The 12,416-nt window shown below is 35.3% G+C and overlaps 1 protein-coding gene and 1 long non-coding RNA gene across 2 annotated transcripts in view; one reads left to right on the top strand and one right to left on the bottom strand.

Annotated features, from left to right (window-relative positions):
* Nucleotides 1-319: 319 nt before the first annotated feature.
* Nucleotides 320-12,416, bottom strand: part of LOC113062960 (uncharacterized) — a 20,551-nt gene continuing 8,454 nt past the window's right edge. The window contains exons 2-4 of the long non-coding RNA XR_003278602.1: nucleotides 2,491-2,680; nucleotides 969-1,031; nucleotides 320-848 (exon numbers count right to left, since the gene is read on the bottom strand). This is a non-coding gene — a long non-coding RNA (uncharacterized LOC113062960). The remainder of the gene's footprint in view (nucleotides 849-968; nucleotides 1,032-2,490; nucleotides 2,681-12,416) is intronic.
* LOC113062959 (influenza virus NS1A-binding protein homolog A-like) overlaps nucleotides 10,322-12,416 on the top strand; it is an 18,414-nt gene continuing 16,319 nt past the window's right edge. Inside the window, exon 1 of the mRNA XM_026233065.1 lies at nucleotides 10,322-10,464. The gene's annotated coding sequence lies outside the window, so the exon portion shown is untranslated. The remainder of the gene's footprint in view (nucleotides 10,465-12,416) is intronic.

The raw sequence follows: 12,416 nt of genomic DNA, 5'->3' as shown, positions 1-12,416 counted from the left end.
AAATATTTCTTTTTTATGTTTGTGCTTTTGTGACTGATTGAATAATAAAATATGTTAAATCTTGATTACTTGATTTTTATATTTTGAATTAATATATGTAGGAATATTATGATGAAAGCTCCATTTCATTTTTACTGCAGATGTGGCTCAAACCCAAACCTCATCATTATGTTAAAAGCACAACATTTAAACCAGTCAAATCTTCCCCATCTCATTTTTAAAAAATCAATGGAGGGAACTGATTTTCTTTCATATATATATATATATATATATATATATATATATATATATATATATTCAAACAATTCCCAATAAGTTAATAGGTAGACATATATGCAAATGTATTCTTTTAAACCACCCATAGTCCTGCTGTACATTCTGATGAAGGATTCTTGCAGCCAAACCACTAACCCGCCTGAAGTCTGACAGAAGTCTGAACCTCAGAGAGCAGCGTTGTCTGTCTGCAGGACTCCGCAACTCAGCTCTTCCAGCCTTAAATGCCTTTTACATGTCAACATGACCTGTGGAAATATCTTCAAGTGGTGGATCTGCACGCACACATTCACACTCCAACACAAAGACCAATATGTCTCAGTCACACATAATCAAAAAACTGCACCATTCTTAGAGGTTGCTCTTGTCCATCATGACACATGTGACCGCACAGTGAACACTCATCAATATCTAGGGTAAACATACATGAAAGCAGTTGCTCAGTTGAGATTTCAGAAATATCAGTATCATACATTACCATTCAAAGCTAAACTTTTTTTAAACTGTCGTACCCTGGCATGTTCTACCATCAGCTGAGATAGTTAGTCCTCTGGGACAGGAACAGTAGTAAGTGCCTACAGCATTGTGAAAAAAGACACAAGCACAGAATCTCATCAGTGAAACTCTTTGTATACTCACAAATGAATACTATTATCTCTATCACAGTAAAAGCATTAAATACGATCTGACTGTACCTGAACAATATGGCCTAGCAGGGTCCAGTTGAAAACTACTGGGACAACAATTACTGCGCTCTCCTGAGGATGATGAAAATGCATCATAATCGGAGAGGGATATATATAAATTTTATATAAGCAAATTTATCAGTTAAATCACAGTATTATATCAACTAACCCTCACCTTCTCTAAACCTTACCAAAACATTTTTTTAAAAAATTTTTACATAAAGAAGGAGAAGAAGAAGACACAAAGAAAAGTAAAGGGGAAAAAATTATAATATGATTTATTCGCCATTTCCCACAAGATAAAAAAGTTGAGCTGAGACAAGTCTACTAGTTTACTGCATCGTACACCAACCAAAATAAAGGTGAGAAGTGAAGAAAAGGCAATGTTATTGTGAAACATCACCCTTTAAATCATTACATGATGTATTTTTGTTGGTGGTTCATGTAGAATGTTAAAGTCAGTTAAGTTTGCTTGTAAGATTTAAAGACTTTATGAGTAAAGGATCAGGGTCAGCAGATTTCTGTGAGTAGGTCTAAAGTAGTTAAAATTAAATAAAATCACAAGGCTGTGGAAAAGAGGAGTCAAATAGGTAGCTATACATGGTAGAAGAATTAATGAACATATCCTGGTTCGCAGTTTGAAACTAGCCACCTGTCAGACCACAGCACATAAATGATGACGTTAATATTAAGTCAATTGGAAAAGGTGCAAGGGAATAGTTTAGTTTGCCATTAATTCATCTGACGTCAAGAAGTAATTATTTTTTTTCGACACTACTTGTCACCAAAGCAATATTTAAACATTTCAAAATAATCATAATTATTGCAGCATAATCATAATTATAAATTCTTACTCTAAATTGCAACACATGTTTAAGTGTTTCTTACCTTCAAAATTTAAATACTGTACTTGGTATAAAGCCCTTTTCTTTTGTTTAAAGTTTTTATTTAAATAATGAACCTAAAAAATTAAATAAAAAATAAATAAATAAATAAAAAACCAAGGTCAGGATATTATTTTAATTGCTCTTCCTTTCCAATACTTTCCAACTACTAAAAGGAAAGAGGAAAAATATTATTTTGAAACCCAATTAGATTTTTGTAATCCGTGATTACAAGGGTGATTTATTCTCCCACAAACCCTATCAACACACGTAACCACCCCACACCCACTTTAAATAAATAAATAAACAAATCTTGATTTTTGTCCACTAGAGTGCGCTATGTGACATACAAAACTAGCATCACATAAAACAACATTTATTAAAAATGATGCAATAGCAGATATAGTATGAAGTTAACAAATAAAATGTTAACTTATAATACTTTCATTATTTTAATGTTTCTTATATTTTTAATTACAAATAAACTGAGCGTGCGTTATAGCTAAAATACATACCACCGCTAATGAATGGAACAAAATGAATGCAGCACACAACAAGAATCTATTGAATTAGATACTGAATTCGAGTTTAATATCAGTAAACTATGAAATTCCAATAGTCACATACTTGGCATGATAAAGCCTCACCTTTAAGTATTCAATTACTTGGAACTGATTGATTAACTCTCTCAGACTGTCCTTTTTTTCCATGTTGACACAGGAGTGTTGGCACAAGGTTTATGTTGGATATGCCCACTCATCTGCTGGTGGCTGGTTTGAATCAGGGCCCAGCTCTAGCAGGCTGTCTGTGCTGGTTGATGCTAAAGATTATGGTACCCTAAAATAATAGTAGGAAAAAATCAGAAACCAAATCAGAAATTGTACAACCCACACATTACTACCTTGCCATCCAAACATGTACATTTACTACTTAAGGGAACTGGGCATTACTGATGTGATCTGTTGTGAGGGTTTTAAGTATTGCTTTTGCAGCATCATTTATCTCAAGGACCAATAAATCACATTCCCATCTATCTATCATTTATCTATCCATCCATCCTTCTGTTCATCCAACTATCTGTCCATCCGTCCATTTGTTTATACAGCCATCCATCCCATGAATGAAAACATTTACATTTACACACTATAAAAGGTTAATGTGAAACCCAAATCAAGTCTCTGACACAAACTGAGATTTATCATTTATTTTAGCAGATCTGAATCACTGTTCTGATTTATGGTGCTTTTATACCCCTTGATACACTCAGGTTAGTGCTTCAGTGTTTATAGAACATTAAAAGCTGTCACCAACCGCCTGACGGTCATCAACAATAGGAACCAAGTGTTTTCGAAACATTCGAACATGCTTTTCATCCCAAAAGAGGACACATGACACACCAGCCCATCCTTCTCCAAACACAAACTGAACAGCAAAGAAGCCCCCTCAGCTCTGTAATTCAATATGTCTAATCCCCGGGATTATATTGTGCCTAATTCCCACAGAGACCCTCTTTGTGTCTTACTTCTAGTGTCCAGTGCACATGATCAAATGCACATAGATATTCACTGATTACCGCACCCCAATTGACACAAAATTGAGAATTGAGAAGTGGTACATTCAATATTAATTCTGAAATGAAAACTGAAAAAACAAAACAGAACTACACAAATGAAGAGAAGCAGGTATGGGACATGAGATGAGTACCACCCTAATGATGCCTGCAGGAATGTTGTGTGTAGCCATCGTGTGAATGACCATCAGTGGCAAGATAAAACCTCTCTCTGCTGTTTTTTTCTAAGCTTGCCATTCTGTGCTGTCTGCACATTTTTCAACCCAGTAATGACGCACCCCACAATGCTTTGTTTGGCACTGAAAGAGGTACGCAGAGTGCACAGGCCATTGGATAATGAAGCGGGCAATACTGGCTAGATGTTACAAGCAGCAGAGGGAGTCCTGTGGCGCCCACCTAAACCCATAAACCAGAAGAATCTGTTCCCTTACAGGGGGCAAGCTTTTGTTCAATTTAGAAAATAATATGCTTTTATTTAAATTGTATAATTGTCTTTTAATTAATTTAGAGATTCAAATAAAAAGCAGCAATTATCAAAGTGGAATTTGAAATGTTAAAAATTCATATATGAAAAACAGTATAAATGTTTTAATAACAAGTCATAAACAGCTACAAATTTGCAAGCAGTGCTGTGGTTATAGATAATGAACTGTTAGTGATGAATAAAACATGATGGCTGGTATATTATCCTTAAGAGGCACTAATTAAAATGTCTGTAATAAAATGAGCTTATTAGAGTGAATTAAGTAAGCAGACCAACAAAAGGATTTATGGCAGTAACAGTGTAAATTATATATGCGGTACGTTTCTACAAATTATATGAGCTTATTTATTTTGTTTAGCCAATGCTGGAGGAAAATCGATGAAAAACCCATGGTCAAATATATAGCCAAACAGACAGAGAAAAAGTTATGTAATCTGGCTAATAGACTACATTCCATAATCTTTATCTAACATTTTTAAACAGTCATTGTTGTTATCACATACCCGCTGCTGCTTTGTGTTTATAATAACTCTTTTTCAGGGGAAATGCGTGTCATTCCAGTTGCACAGAACCTCAGTCGCACACTCACTCACTGTACAATAACTGTCATCCATAATACTATCTGGTCATCTGTAGCATTCCTTCAACATACATGTGAACAGAATAAATCTTCTTAAAATTTCCCATTACCCTCTTTTTCAGACAGGAGATGGTGGACGGCTAACACTGTGGTGAACAGAGGGGCAGCTTCTGTCTCCAGGGGAACTAGGAAACAGTGTTACATAACCTGGATGTGAGGTGAGGAAGAGCGATGTGCTGATTTACAAAGCGAGTAGAGGAAAGGAAAGACCATAGGTTGCCTGGGTTCACTAGGCTGTGGCCTTCTTACACTGAATGAAATACACAGCATTATTCATGGATGCACACAATTTCTTTTGGTAGTGTTGCAAATATAAAGTACAGTCAAGTGACTATTACACATAAATACATACACACACAGTGTTGGGTTGGGCTGAGCTGGGTTGTAGTCTGTTTCTTAAATTACATGATGAAAATTGCAGTCAGTATTGTAATTTGATTACTTATTTTAGGCAAAGTATTCCCAAGTACTTTTATATTACTTGTGACCTAACTTGTTAAAGGATTTGAATGGGATTATTGTTATAAATAACAAATATATATAGAAATCAAATATATTCCATTCTTTGTTATCAACATCATGAAATGCATTAAAAGTAAGTATAATCGGATTATGAGCATTTTACAATGCAATATAACAAGTACTATATCTATATATATATATATATATATATACACACACACATGCATATATACACACATACACAAAATAGTTTTATCATAACTGAGGTGAAAATGATTAACTGATTAACATATCCTGCTGTAAAACACCTTCCCATAACAAGTACTGTAACTTGTATGGGTTTATATATTGCATAACTCACAAAGTTCATCCTGGTTTGAAGGTGCCGAGTCACATTTTTTGTGAGTCCATCTCCTGTCTCAGGCTGGAATGTCAAACAGGAACATTGCATATGTGGGAACAACACTCAGTGAGCCTGTCGCCACCAGTCCCACACTATTAGTGACAACAAGGGATGGAGCACAAAGAACAAACGACCTGAGGAAAAGATACGGTTTCCTTCCTAACATGTGTCTGTGGGTTACAGAGTAGTCATTTACAACACAAGCCTACAGAACATGATCTAATTTTCTCTGATTAACTCTGAAGGAGCGGATTAGTCACATGTTTTTACTGTAAGCAGAGCCGATGTGTCTGGATAAAAGTATTTTTATCAAATGGAGGTTGTTCATTATCAAAGCAAATAGAACTCATGTGGAACGTCTTTACACAGAGAAATAATTCTTTTAAACCCATACACATAAACAGACCTTCTGATGACTCAAAAGTTGAAGGATTGGCTGTACTTGCGAAGAACAAATTTTTGTAAATATTTTCATAAATACAAGGAAGCATGTCAAAAAACCGACTTGTTTAGAGTAGACATTTGAAGTGCTTTTCATCACTCGAAAAAGCTCCCAAATTATATTTTGTTTTAAAGGGAGGTCATAAGGGTTTTCGAAAAATATATTTTTTGCAGTTGTAAGTTATCCTTCAATGTAAACAGTGTGCAAAGTTGTTAATCAAAAAAGTGCATGATAAATAAATATATTGTCTCTCATAAGAAAGAGTTGATTCTGAATCGCCTTAACGAGTCGTCATATTTTCGAATTTTCTGTCTGTTAATAATACGTCACAAGGTAAACACATTAGCATAATCCCATCCTGCCTGCGAAACATGAACAGTCACCAACAAACACTTCCACTAGTTAGTGTGTTTACATCAGGTCGAGAAGACGCTGTGTTCTGTGTTGTGAAAGCAAGTTTGTTTTGTTTTCATTGCCGAAAGATGATAAGGTGTAGACATCACGTAAAGTACGACATACAAAGTTTAAACTTCCTACTGAGAAACATCAGTTGTGCTTGCAATGGAGATGGCATTTTTGAAAATAAATCAAGATAAAACAGGCTACATGATATCTTAAGATATACTGGCAGCTGTGTGTATGAATGCGCCCTCACAGAGCTGATGCTGATGTCCTCTGCCAGCACTACTGTACATGCCTGAAATACAAACAGCAGGTTGAGATTCTCTCAGCATTAATTTGCTTAAGGTTTAATAGAATGACAAAGCTCAAAACTGCGTGTATTTAAAACCTGAACATCTTGACAGAATAGAGAACTGGCATTTATTAACTTAACCTTTTTTCTCCTTTTCCATGTGTCCTTGAATAAACTCTTTTTTTACTGCCTCATACTTTTGAGGCCCTTTCTCACCCTCTTTTCTAAGCCCTCCATCCTTAAAAGAGCCCCCTCGAATCGCTTGTTTCTCTCTCTCTCCACTTCATTTCCTTATCTTCTCTGGATTTGCTCAACATGAAGTTATGATGTTCTTCATTAATTACACTTAAGAATAGCAAATAGTTAATAGCATATAGTCTCTAAACTCTATATAATACATTTCAATATAAAGAATCCCACTGTAATTTTAATTAGCTCATATTTGGCTGATACTTTTGTCCTTGGTGAAATGACTTTGTGTGTGTCTTTTAATGCATCCCTGATTTTATGTGTGCTGTTTTGTATTCTGAGAGTAAGCAGCAGTCAGCACATGGCCTTCAAGAGCTCCATGTGACTCCGTTCTGAGGGCAAGAACAGAACTTCAGAATATCTGTCTGTCTTTCTTTCTTTAGACAGACAGACAGATGACCTGCTACATCAGTGCGCACATACTTTGCCTTTCAGTGCTTTCAAATGGAAAGGAGAAACAACTCTGAAATTATAATTACACATCCATAAAACACACAGCTCTTTGCTGTCAAACAAGATGTCATCTAAGCTTATGAAGGGTATTTTTATCATCTGTGAATCACTTTAGGAGACATATAGTGTTTGCTTGTTATGAACATGCAAGGAAGCCATTGCAGCACATGTGGGCAGCAAATAAAAAGTGCAGCAAAACTATTAAGCAGAGGGGGGATGTTCACATACTGTAACATCACACACTCCAGCATTCTCAGGCAATTAACAGTGAGAATCATGTGAGCGTGGTCAGTCTTCCAAGAAATATGTTTTGATTTGGAATACAGAGGGTGGAGGTAGACATAACAAAGCACTGTGTGGTTTACCATGGTTGTTTTTTATAGCACTGTACCAGATTTGGGTTAATGATGGTCAAAGGAGAGTGCTGTATCAATGTACTTAGATTTGTGAGAAATTACATTTTTACAGTTCAGTTTAAACATCTGGTGAAAAAGACTATGAATCAATAACATTGGCAAAAAAAACATTTAACATTTGTTGCTTTAGACCATATGGATGCGTTTTTTTTTAAAAACAAAAATCAAATACTATTTGTTCAATACGTTTTAATACAAATGTTAAGTAGTGATCATCTTCTATTCAGAGCATAACAATGACAACAAAGACTAGCATGTCTTTTATAGTATTAGCATTTTTAAAATGAAACTTTTAAAACGGTTTGCCCTATTTTAAACCAAAGCACAAATGTTCCTAAGTCATGGCTCAACAACGGAAAACAAAGCACATGTGTGTGCTTACATTATTTGACTGTCTGTATTTGTCCTCCATTAGCAATCGGCTTAATACATGACAGGTTTGTATAGTGTTGAAAATGTATGTGCTTGAGTGTGTATGTGCTTGTAGGAGTTATTAAAAGAGATTTGTTTAAAACATGACATTTGATGAAGGACAGAAACTTTAGAGAGTCATGAGAGAAATTTGCCTATGTGAACAACATTTTCCATTGAGAGAGAGAGAGACTGAGGGAGGGAGGGAGGGAGGGAGAAAGACATCATAAAATGATTTCTAAATGATAAAGCCTGTTTAGAGAGTCACTAATAATAGAGCAGATATCAGCACTACAAAGTTTTTCTGAACTTAATGAGCATGTGCAAACAATTAGCACACAACTGAGTGTCATTATCTTTTCAAAACAATCCAATAATCCAAAAGTGAAGTCAGGTCCAAAAAACTAAATGCACTTTAAAAATAAAGTTGTTTATGTTGTTCTATGCCAATGAAATGGGATATAAAATATTAAGGAACTCTAAAATTAATTAATTAAATCAATTTTATCATAATGTGTCCCTTGCTTTGTCTTACATTTTTCAAAATTCAAATAAAACAATTCTATAATTTTCCATTTCTAGATTTTAAATGTGAACTCATACTTTTAAACCCCATTTATAACCTACTGTGCCAATAAAATTAAGAAAAATAACATCTCATCTCTAGTCAATCGTAATGTGCTATTGGCCATTCAGTTCTCAGAGAGTGCATATTATGATCATGAGAGCATTAGAAGTTATCTTGCTCTGATATCTGACACCTCTCTTCTACCACTACAATATGCAGTGTGCATTCACAAATAGGAACGCAGGCATTCATACGAGAGTCAGCCTGCTCTGTTTTTCTGGTCCTTTTTTAAGGCAGCAGCTTTACATATTCACAAAGACTATGCAAATGTCTTTTCCATTACTAAAAAAAAAAAAAAAAACATTCCACGCATTCATCCAATCAAAGATACTTTGGCCAGGAGATATAAGGGGTCATAGAGATGTGGCAGCCATCCAACTAGTCGAATTCTGGTTAAAAGTTAATCTATTTTATTGACACGGTGCCCAATATTTGCTGTTAGTCTGGAGCCGGATCAGTCAGAGGGACTCACATGTTGCACAGTTTGCACAGATATTACCCTGAGGCGGAGGCTAAGCAGTTCCAGAGTTTAGGTCTCATTCATAACTCAGCAAAAACAGGTAGCCTAATGGTACAGTTAAATGTTCATTACCTGTATAATTCAGCTGATGCCCTTTAATGCTGGGTTAAGCATGAAGGCCACAAATCTCATTACAAAAATAGTCATAGAAACCAGCATTAAAACTCTTTCAAACCACTTCCTGCATGCACTTCCAGCTGTGCAAAGTAACACAATCTCAGTCACTCAGTAGCTATCTAATGTATAATGTATGGTTATGAGGAGCAGGATTTTGGACCAATGACATTTTGCAGTAGTGACTGGTTACCCCTGACACCATGGACATAGAAACAAGATTTACTTGAAGGAACTTTTATTGAGGAGTAAAGCTATTATTTCCTTCTCCATTTCCAATTCACTAAACTAGACCTACTCAGAGACAAAACCGAATTTAGTATCTCCCCGATAAAGTTAATGTTCAGAAATTGGATTCATTAAACGAGAGAAGGATGAAAAGGTGGTGAAAGTGCTTTGAGAGAAGTGCCTGGTAACTACCACATGATAGCAGTAGAAAATTATTACCCAGTATTTTTCATTCACATTTACTTCACATCAGCTTTTTTATTAAATGGCTTTTCCTATTTCCCATTAAAATGAATGATGACGCAATGTGGTGGCTTTAGCTTATTAAACATGCTTATGAAATATAATTTATATTTCATGTTGATTCAACACTCTAAATAAATGTTCTCCAGGGTGTACACTGATCTACATTTGAGAAAGCATTTCCTGTGTTTGTGCACAAGTGGCATCCTGAATCACATAACCACTGATCACATGATCTAACCTCACCCTCTCTGAGATGGGGATTGACGTCTATATTGGGTAACCAGAAATGGCTGGTCATATTGAACATTGATTTATCTGGTTTGACAGGAATTGACCAGTGCTGGAACATATTGCGTAAATGGCTGATCACAAGCACAAAAGTGTGTCAATGGATGGACTCCTGAACTCTTAGTACAAATACCAATGAATTCCTAATTTCCTTGAGTGTGCAATTTCTACAATCTGCTTGGTTTGACTGACTTGATCTTTGAGTTGATCATGCTTTGGTCTAAACATGAGTATATAGGACATAGAGCACCTTTCAATAGAGCATAAAATCTAAACACACCACTGAAATTTGGACAAACGAATATTCCAACAGTAATTCAAGGAATTTCAGTCAACTAAGGATTTAGAAAAGGGGCAATAAGGCTCAGATCAAGTAAGTTGCATTTGATCTTTAAAGATGAACCATATTACTATAGCATCACCAAATGTAACATATTGTTTTCCTAAAGACTGCCATTTTGGGGACTAGTGTTAAACTTATGTTAAACAAATGTTTGATTGATTTGATTAAATGCTGATACATTCCTAAATGTATAAAATGCATTAATAATATAAAAGATGCTTGAATATTTAGTTTAATTGTGAATTTAATTTAAATGACATACTGACAAGTGTAAAAAAAAAAAAAAATAAAACGAAAACTGATTTAAACAAGAAAAACTGAGAGACATCAGTTAGACAAATAGATTATGTCTGACCAAATTAATCTCATACCAGTTAGTCTGGTAAATATGCAAATACATAACTGTGAACACAATCTTTTAATATCCCAAATGCTGTCATGTTGGGACATGTGAATGGAGGAATGTAATACGAATTAAATGAATAACAAATCCTTTGTAAAATCACATGATGGGCATTTAATAGGATTGGCATGTTGACGTTAATGAATTTCAGGTTCAAGTAGTTCAAGACCAACAGGGAACATCAAGAAAAGGGGCGAGTGAGCGAATGTGGGAAGAAAGAGAAGGAGAAAGTAAACAAATAATAAAGATGGCAGGCAAGAGAACTTGTAATTTAATTAAAGGTTTGGCGGCTGTGTGCGTTCTCAGACTTAATGAGCAGAACTAAATCTAAATAGCAAAAAACAAAAGTCCTATCAACAAGAATATATGGAGCTCTTAATGGGTATCAGACTTTTCTCACCTCAATGTTCTTCTGTAAGTGACGTTTCTCTAGAATTACTATACTGGTTTGGTAAAGTAAACTAGTCTGGTGGCTCAAGGCCAACAGCAACCAGCACAGTTCTAAAGGGTGTGAGAAAATTTCTGACCTACTTAACACAGTCAATGGTAAAGCGAGGGGTTGAGTAGAACAAGGATGCTGGCTGGACTAAGGGCATCTGAGGGAAAGTAGATACAATAAACTAGACAAATAACCACCAAAAAGAGACACAGACTCAGTCTGAAACCTGAGGAGCTGCTGCCCAGTGAATGACTAAACAGACAATGTTTTATATTATATGAAGGTTGGGGAATAATAAGTAAAACTTAACTGCATTTTCAAGAGTGTTAGCTCAGCTGTTGCAAAAAAAAAAAAAAAAAAAAAAGTGTAGCTGTTTAGTTAACAAGCCACTTTTTTTTTTTCAAATGAACACTAAACCATTAATGCAACTGCACATTAGACTGAGCTGAGGTAGTTAAATCTGTGTGCTCTCCCTCTCATAGTCCGATCTGTTCTAGTGAACCAGTTCATTTGAAATTAAATCCTATTCTCATATGCAGTTCATATAAGTTCTAATCATTCTAGAGAATCAGTTCATCTGAAATGGTCATCTCTTATATGTCACACGCGAAGGTTCAATTCTTTCTAGTCAACTGGTTCAGGACAGCTCCTGTAAATTAACAAAAAGCTAAATATTTAGCTCATAGCTATGCTTTTGACTCCATCAAATGAATTAGAGAGTTCCCAAAAAGACTTCCAAGACATCTAAACATAATATCCAATTATCTTTAACAAATTAGAGCTTTAGTGACAATCTAATAAATATTTAGTGACTACAGTGTTTATGTCACAACAGAATTATTATAATTTTTTAATGTAAACATGGTGCTGCACTTTCCGGCCAGATAAAGGCAATAGACAGTAAAACATCAGTAGTCTTCCTAGTACTATACTGCTTGTGAATCCAACAAATTCTACACATGATAATCATATACAACAGAGGTGGTGACATCCGTTCAGCTCCAACCCTAATTAAAACTCACCTGCCTGTAGCTTTCTAGTAACCCTTTGACCCTTCATACCTTGATCAGCTGGTTCTGGTGTTTTTGATTAGGGTTGAAGCAAAACTCTGCAGGGCTGCGGCTCTCCAGTACCGACGTT

This window comes from Carassius auratus, chromosome 45 (assembly GCF_003368295.1).
Source record: "Carassius auratus strain Wakin chromosome 45, ASM336829v1, whole genome shotgun sequence".
NCBI lineage: Eukaryota > Metazoa > Chordata > Actinopteri > Cypriniformes > Cyprinidae > Carassius > Carassius auratus.
This window is presented reverse-complemented; position numbering and strand designations above follow the sequence as displayed.